This window comes from Bubalus bubalis, chromosome 12 (assembly GCF_019923935.1).
Source record: "Bubalus bubalis isolate 160015118507 breed Murrah chromosome 12, NDDB_SH_1, whole genome shotgun sequence".
In the NCBI taxonomy this organism is placed as follows: Eukaryota; Metazoa; Chordata; class Mammalia; order Artiodactyla; family Bovidae; genus Bubalus; species Bubalus bubalis.
This window is the reverse complement of record NC_059168.1, coordinates 45,684,087-45,692,848: the sequence shown is the minus strand read 5'-3', so window position 1 is coordinate 45,692,848 and position 8,762 is coordinate 45,684,087. Positions and strand designations below refer to the sequence as shown.

The following is an 8,762-nucleotide window of genomic DNA, read 5'->3' as shown; positions in this document are numbered from 1 at the left end:
AGTGTGCAGAAACCTCCTCTCCTTCAGGACTCCCTTTCCCAGGGCACAGGTCCCTATTCTGAAATCCTTTGTATCCCTTTTAGTCTCTATCTTTTGCCCTACTTCATTCCAATGAGATTGGTTTGCCTTTCTGGAAGTCTGGGGTCCTCTGCCAGCGTTCAGATGTTCTGTGGGAGTTGCTCTACATGCAGGTTATTTTTTGATATATTTGTGAGGGAGAAGATATTCTCCCCATCCTATTCTTCTGCAATCTTGAAGGTCCTCTTGATCATATGGTTTGTAACTTTCAATTAAACAAAATTTTTTTAATTAATTAATTTATTTTATTGAAGAATAATCGCTTTACAGAATTTTGTTGTTTTCTGTCAAACCTCAACATGAATCAGCCATAGGTATACATACATCCCCTCCCTTTTGAACCTCCCTCCCATCTCCCTCCCCATCCCACCCCTCTAGGTTGATACAGAGCCCCTGTTTGAGTTTCCTGAGCCATACAGCAAATTCCCTAGGCTATCTATTTTACATACGGTAATGTAAGTTTCCATGTTACTCACAACATACATCTCACCCTCTCCTCCCCTCTCCCCATGTCCATAAGTCCATTCTCTGTGTCTGTTTCTCCAATGCTGCCCTGTAAATAAATTCTTCAGTACAATTCTATATATATATGTTAGAATAGGATATTTGTCTTTCGCTTTCTGACTTACTTCACTCTGTATAATAGGTCCTAGGTTCATCCACCTCATTAGAACTGACTCAAATGTGTTCCTTTTTATGACTGGTAATATTCCATTGTGTTATCTTTCAATTTTTTAATTTGGTCTATCATGTTGACTGATTTGCTTATATTGAAGAGTCTTGGATCCCTGGGCTGAACCCTACTTGACCATGGTATATGATTCTTTTAATGTGTTGGTGGATTCTGTTCATTAGAATTTTGTTGAGGATTTTTGCACCCATGTTCATCAGTGATATGGCCTATAGTTTTCTTTTTTTGGTGATATCTTTGTCTGGTTTTGGTATCAGGCTGATGATGGTGGCCTCGTAGAATAGGTTTGGGAGTTTTCCTTCCTCTGCAAATTTTTGAAACAATTTGAGCAGGATAGGAGTTAGCTCTTCTCTGGGTTTTGATAAAATCCAACTGTGTAGCCATCTGGCCCTGGGCTTTTTTTTGTTGGGAGATTTTGATCAGCTTCTATTTCAGTGCTTGTGATTGGTCTGTTCATATTTTCTATTTCTTCCTGGTTCAGTTTTGGAAGGTTGTGCTTTTCTAAGAATTTGTCTATTTCTTCAAGGTTGTCCATTTTATTGGCATATAGCTCATAGTACTCTCTTATGATCATTTGTATTTCTGCATTGTCTGTTGTAGTTTCTTTTTCATTTCTAATTTTATTGCTTCAGTTTTCTCCCTTTTTCTTTTAATGAGTCTGGCTAATGGTTTGTCTATTTTATCTCCTCAAAGAACAAACTTTTAGTTTCATTGATCTTTGCTATTTTTTCCTTCATCTCTTTTATATTTATTTCTGCTCTGATTTTTATGATTTCTTTCCTTCTATTAAATTCGGGTTTTTTATTCTCCTTTTTCTAGTTGCTTTCAGTGTCTGGTGAATTTTTACCATGCTTCTTCAGGTGCTGCATGTTTCTTTGTCTTTTAATTTTGTTTAATTACTATTTTTGGAGTCTTCTTTCTGCAGACTGCAAGGTCCCAGTTCATCTTACGTGTGGAGTCTCCCCCCAGTGTGTGCAGTTGGACCAATGCTTTGTGAAAGTTTCTTCGTGAGGGGACTGGTTCCTGTGGTCTGGTGGATGGAACTGGATCTTGTCTCTCTAAGGGGCAGTGCCATGCCCAGTGGTGTGTTATGGGGTGTCTGTGAGCTTGGTATGACTTTGGGCAGCCTGACTGTTAATGGGTAGGATTGTGTTCCTGTTTTTGCTAGTTGTTTGTTGTGTGATGTCCAGCATTGAAGCTTGCTGGCCTTTATATGCTGCCAGGTCTTAGTGTTAAGATGGAGGCCTTTGGGAGAGCTCTCACTGATTAATATTCCTTTGGTTTAGGGGTTCACTGATGATCCAACATATTGGATTCAGGTCTCTCACCTTGGAGGTTCAGGCCCAACCACTTGCTGAGCACCAAACCTCCACAAGTCACATGGTACAGAATTGTAAAAGAAAGAGAGAGAGAGAAAAAATGAAACCAACCTCGAAAAAAACTAACAGGCAGACAACCCCCCAAGATAAACCGTAAAACAATATTAATTAGGCAGGAACACACAAAGAAACTCAAACTCACACTCAGAAAAGGAAGAAAGAAAGAAAGAATAAAGAGAAGAACCATAAAAAGAAGAGAACAATCAAATAAATAAACAAATTCATAAATGAAAACAAGCACTAAAAATTTGAGTAGCAAAAATACAAAGCCAAAACATGGGAAAATATATTATAATGAAAATGTATTGTAGAAATAGGAAGGAAATAAAATAAATTTATTTAAAAATAAAACATAAAAAGAAGAAAAGGCAAGCAAAAAATAAAAATTAAATGATTATTAAAAAGAAATAAAAATAGAACAAAACAAAAACAGAAAAAACTATATATAGATATATAGACAGAGAGGTACTAAGAAGAATATTATCCTGTGACATTAGTTGTCCTCACCACACACTTTGCTCCAGTCAAAGCGCCTACTCAGAAAGTCCTCCAGTATTTCTCAGAAGGTCTCTGGGCCTGCTCTGGGCACTGTGGAGTCGGCTCCTACTCAGATATGCCCTAACTGAAGCTTGTTCTTGCTTCCCAAGTCCACAATTGCCCCCAGGGTCCACAATCTCAAGCTGATTGTAGGGTTTAAATCCAAAGCACCTGCTTCTGCAGGAGTGAATTCTTTCCTTTCCTTTATTCGCACGGCCCCCGTGTTCTGCTTTGGTACTGGTCCTGCCTCTACTTGCAGGCTGCTCTCCAGCATCTATTCTCTGCCCAGAAAAGAGGGAGTGAAGGTTCAGGCTTATTAAGGCTTATCTTATTAAAGTCAGACTGGGAAGAGGGAGGGGCATGGCAGCCACAATTGGAATGTGCAAGGAGTGCCTGGAGGAGTAGAGACCTGCCACATGTTGCTAAGGTCTGAGGCAGGTCATGAGCTCTCCCAGAGGAATTAGCCCTAGGTCACGATCCCTAGAAAGAGGCAAGCTGCATAGGCTCACAGGAAGTTGTGTTTAGTGATATGCACCTGCTCACAGGTTGGCAGTCACTGAAGCCACCGTCACACCCACCTCTGGGGTCACAGACCCCAGCCTTGTCTCATCCACACTTCTGGCACTCATGACAGCCTTGGCAATAGCAGGTCAACAGGTATGCCAGTCTCTGGGTTTGCAGACCGCAGCCAGCTCATCTCACCTATGGCACTTGTGAAGGCAGGATCCTGAAATCTGGGAACACTTAGAGTTACAGGATCCAAGGAGTTAGAGAGTCCCCATAACAATGATCTCCTGCCTCTCTGGCAGGCCCAGAATTTTCCCTGGAACCCCTCAGCTTTGTCATATTAGTTCCTCAGAGTTTCTTCACAGCAGTCAACCTCAGGCTTCTCCCTGGGGTCCAACCCCCAAAGCCTGAGCCTCAGCACCCAGCACCAGTTTTGTAGAAATGGACTTACATACAGCTTGGTTGTGAGTTGCTAGTCAGCACTGATCTCTCTGCCAAATTCTCCCCTCTTTGTCTTCCACACACTTGTAGCTGAAGTTCCCCTCTGAAGTTCTGAAATTTCCCCTGGTCCTTGCCTGTGAGAAGGTTTCTGAGTGTGCAGAAACTTTTCCTCCTTCAGAACTCCCTCCCCAAGGTGAAGGATCCAAAGGACGCAACTTCAGCGAAGGGAATAAATTATTATAAGAGGCCTTTTCTGTTGCCTCTTATTTACATTGTCTTGTACAAAAGCTTTATCAGCTGTGTAGGAAAATTTGACAAAAGCAGGTAAGAGAAAAGTTAAAGGGTAAACAAGAGCATTTAAAAATTTTATTTATTTTTAATTGAAGGATAATTGTCTTACAATGTTGTGTTGATTTCTGCCATTCATCAACATTAATTAGCCATATGTATATATATGTCCCCTCCCTCTTGAAACTCCTTCCCACCTCCTACCCCATCCCAGCTCTCTAGTTTGTCACAAAGCATGGTTTGAGTTTCCTGCATCATACAGCAAATTCCCACTATCTGTTTTACATATGGTGATGTGTATGTTTCCACGTTACTCTCTCAAGTCATCCCACCCTCTCCTTCCCCCATCATGTCCACAAGTCTGTTCTCTGTGCCTGCATCTCCACTGCTGCCCTTCAAATAGGTTCATCAGTACCATCTTTCTAGATTCCATATATGTGCATTAATACATGATATTTGTTTTTCTTTTTGTGATTTACTTCATTCTGTATAATAGGCTCTGGTTTTAGCCACCTCATTAGAATTGACTCAAGTGCATTCCTTTTCATGGCTGAGAAATATTCCATTGTATATGTATACCACAGCTTGGTTATGCATTCATCTGTCAAAGGACATCTGGGTTGCTTCTATTGTCCTAGCTTTTGTTAACAGTGCTGCAATGAACATTGGAGTACACGTGTTTTTTTCAATCCTGGTTTTCTCAGGGAATATGCCCACCAGTAGGACTGTTAGGTCATTTGGTCATTTTATTCCTAGGTTTTTAAAGGAATCCTCATACTGTCCTCCAATACTTTGGCCACTTGATATAAAGAGCTGACTCACTGGAAAAGACCCTGATGCTGGGAAAGATTGAAGGCAGGAGGAGAAGGGGACGTCAGAGAATGGGAAGGTTGGATGGCATCACTGATTCAATGGATATGAGTTTGAGCAAACTCTGGGAAATAGTGAAAGACAGGGAAGCCTGGCATGCTGTGGTCCTTAGGTTTGCAAAGACTCAGACACAATTTAGTGACTGAACAACAAACAGTACTGTTCTCCATAGTGGCTGTATCTATTTATATTCCCACCAACAGTGCAAGAGAGTTCCCTTTTCTCCCCACCATCTCCAGCATTTATAGCTTTTAGATTTTTTGAGGATGGCCTTTCTGACCAGTGTGAGGTGATACATCATTGTAGTTTTGATTTGCATTTCTCTAATAATGAGCAATGTTGAGCATCTTTTCATGTATTTATTAACCATCTGTATGTCTTCTTTGGAGAAACGTCTGTTTAGGTCTTATGCCCACTTTTTGATTGGCTTTTTTATTTTTCTGGTGTTGAGCTGGTTGTATATTTTGGAGAACAAGCCTTTGTCAGTTGTTTCAGTTGCTATTATTTTCTCCCATTCTGATCTTGTCTTTTCACCTTGTTTATATTTTCCTTTGCTGTGCAAAACCTTTAAGTTTTATTAGATCCCATGTATTTATTTTTGTTTTTATTGCCACTACTCTAGAAGATGGATCATTGAGTATCTTGTTGTGATTTGTGTCGTAGAGTGTTCTGCCTATGTTTTCCTCTAAGAGTTTCATAGTTTCTGGTCTAACATTTAGGTCTTTAATCCATTTTGAGTTTATTTTCATGTATGGTGGTTTCCTGTTTGGTTTTCATGTTTGTTTTCATGTATGGTATTCTAATTTCATCCTTTTACACATAGCTGTCCAGTTTTCCCAGAACCATGTATTGAAGAGGTTGTCTTTTCCCCATGGTATATTCATGCCTTCTTTGTTGAAAGTAAAGTGTCCAGATGTAGTGCACGGGTTTATCTCTGGCATCTCTCTCTTGTTCCATTGATCTATATTTCTCTTTTGTGCCAGCACCATACTGTTTTGATGACTATAACTTTGTAATATAGTCTGGAGTCAAGAAGCTTGATTCCTCCTGCTCCATTCTTCTTTCTCATGATTGCTTTGGCTATTTGGGATCTTTTGTGTTTCCATATGAATTGTGAAAGTTTTTGTTCTAGTTCTGTGAAAAATGCAATTGGTAGTTTGATAGGGATTGCATTTAATCAGGAGAAGGCAATGGCAACCCACTCCAGTACTTTTGCCTGGAAAATCCCATGGATGGAGGAGCCTGGTAGGCTGCAGTCCATGGGGTTGCACAGAGTTGGACACGACTGAGTGACTTCACTTTCACTTTTCACTTTCATGCATTGGAGAAGTAAATGGCAACCCACTCCAGTGTTCTTGCCTGGAGAATCCCAGGGATGGGGGAGCCTGGTGGGCTGCTGTCTATGGGGTCGCACAGAGTTGGACATGACTGAAGTGACTTAGCAGCAGCAGCAGCATTTAATCTGTAGATTACTTTGTGTGGTATAGTCATTTTCACAATATTCATTCTTCCAGTCCTGAAACGTGGTATACTCTCCATCTTTTAGTGTCATCTTAGATTTCTTAGACAAGAATATTTTGAAAACTTATACCAGAACATTCTCATGTGTCTCCTTGATTGACAGTTGCCTCAGTTTTCTAAAAAGCTTGCTAGGATTGCTTTAGGTAAATATAGTTCATAAGCTTAAAAACATTCTTAGGAGGAAAAATCTTCACTAGTGCAAGTTGCCAATGTAATATATTAGTTTGTTAACATCCCTTATTAAACTATGATAAATATATATCAATCTGCTTACATGTGTCATTTTTAAAAGATTTTCTTAAAATTTTCCTGTAAGTCTACAATTCATTTTGCAGTTTTGTACATTAGCAACTTTAAGCATTAAGCTTAAAGCATTAAATCCTTTGGATTAAATTTTCTTAAATTAATCATAAATATTTATTGAATCATTAAATGACAATCTCTAATGGCAAGTCTAATACTACTGTAATTTTTGAAATTAAAACATTTTTATTTTTAGAAACATTTTGGGTTTACAAAAACTGAGCAGAAAGTACAGAATAGATTTATTTTAAATTGATGCCAGAATTTTTTTACCTTCTAAATTTTACTTATGATCAGCTTCATTGTCATTATCATCATTCTAATCATCAGATTGTCTTCATTCCTTTTTTTTTCTTTAAAATCTTTACGTTTGAGACAGAAGTGTTACAGGTACACATGGGAAAGCAATACATGATCACAATTGAAAGTGAAGACAATCTAGTCAGAAAGTTTTTGCACCTGTCAGCTAATGCTGACGCTCTGATGACGATATGCTGTAGGGCTCAAAGAAATGGTAATTAGTATTCCTCTCCTTTCTCTCCCTTTCCTTCAACAGAATCCACACCAACCTCCTCATAATCCTTCTCAAGGGCAACCATGTCCTCACAGGTCTCAGAAAACTCTCCTTCCTCCATGCCCTCACCCACATACCAGTGAACAAAGGCATGCTTGGCATACATCAGGTCAACCTGTGGTCTAGGCAAGCCCAGACCTCAGTGATGGCTGTGGTGTTGCTCAGCATGCACATAGTTCACTGGACTTTGGTCAAATCTCCACCAGGTGCCACAGTGGGAAGCTAGTAATTAATGCCAGCCTTGAAGTGGGGCACCAGTCCACAAACTGGATGATGCACTTGGTCTTGATGGTGACAATGGCGGTACAACATCTTTGGGAACCGCGTCACCGTAGTGCAACAGGCAGCAGGCCATGTATTTACCACCACAAGGGTCACATTTCTCCATCTGGTTGGCTGGCTCAAAGCAAGCACTGGTGATCTCTGCTACAGAAAGCTGTTCATGGTAGGCTTTCTCTGCAGAGATGACAGGGGTGTATGTGGCCAGAGGGAAGTGAATGTGGGGATAGAGCACCAGGTTGGAACTCTGTCAGATCCACAGTCAGGGCTCCATCAGACCTCAGGGAATCAGTGATGGGGGACACTATCTGGCTAATAGGCAGTTAAGATTCGTGTAGGTTGGGTGCTCAATATCAAGGTTTCTACAACAGGTATCATAGATGGCTTCATTGTCTACCATGATGGCACAATCAGATGCTCCAGGATGGTGTGGTGGTGAGGATGGTGTTGTAGGGCTAAACTACAGTTGTGGAAACCTGGGGGTGGGGGCGGGCTGAGTAAATAGAGAATTCCAGCTTGGACTTCTTGCTATAATCAACAGAGAGATGTTCCATCAGCAGGGAGGTAAACCCAGAACCAGTTCCCCCACCAAAGCTGTGAAAACCAAGAAGCCCTGGAGACCTGTGCACTGGTCAGTCAATTTCCAAATTCGGTCCAAGACAAGATCAATGATCTCCTTGCCAATGGTATAGTGACCTCAGGCACAGTTATTGGCAACATCTTCTTTATCTGTGATAAGCTGCTCAGGGTGGAGGAGCTGGAAGTAGGTGCCAGTGCGAACCTCATCAATGACTGTGGGTTCCAGGTCTGCAGACACTGCCCTGGGCACATGCTTTCCAGCACCTGTCTCGCTGAAGAAGGTGTTGAAGGTGTCATCTCCTCCCCCAATAGTCTTGTCACTTGGCATCTGGCCAGCAGGCTGGATGCTGTGTTCTAGGCAGTAGAGCTCCCAGCAGGCATTGCTGATCTGGACAGCAGCCTGGCCAACGTGGAAGGAGATGCTCTAACACATGGTGGCTATAGGTCAGCAGGCACAGGCAATAGTAGACACCAGGTCCCGGTTACTATCCCTGACAAGCTAAGAGTCAAGGTAAGTAATGCACCCTGTCTTCACTCTTTAGCTATGTATTCACTATTTAGCTAATTCTCCAGAAGTCTGATGGAAATTCTGAACTTGATGTTTTCCACCTTTTGATGTATAAAAGAATAGGCTAGTCAGGCACATTATCAGGACAAAATAAGAATCAAGACAATCTCTCTCATGAATGTTAATAAAGGTATACAGATGCTCAAC

The 8,762-nt window shown here is 41.0% G+C and overlaps 1 pseudogene; it reads right to left on the bottom strand.

Moving 5' to 3' along the window:
- Nucleotides 1-6,988: 6,988 nt before the first annotated feature.
- LOC102410716 lies at nt 6,989-8,480 on the bottom strand (annotated as a pseudogene).
- Nucleotides 8,481-8,762: the final 282 nt, after the last annotated feature.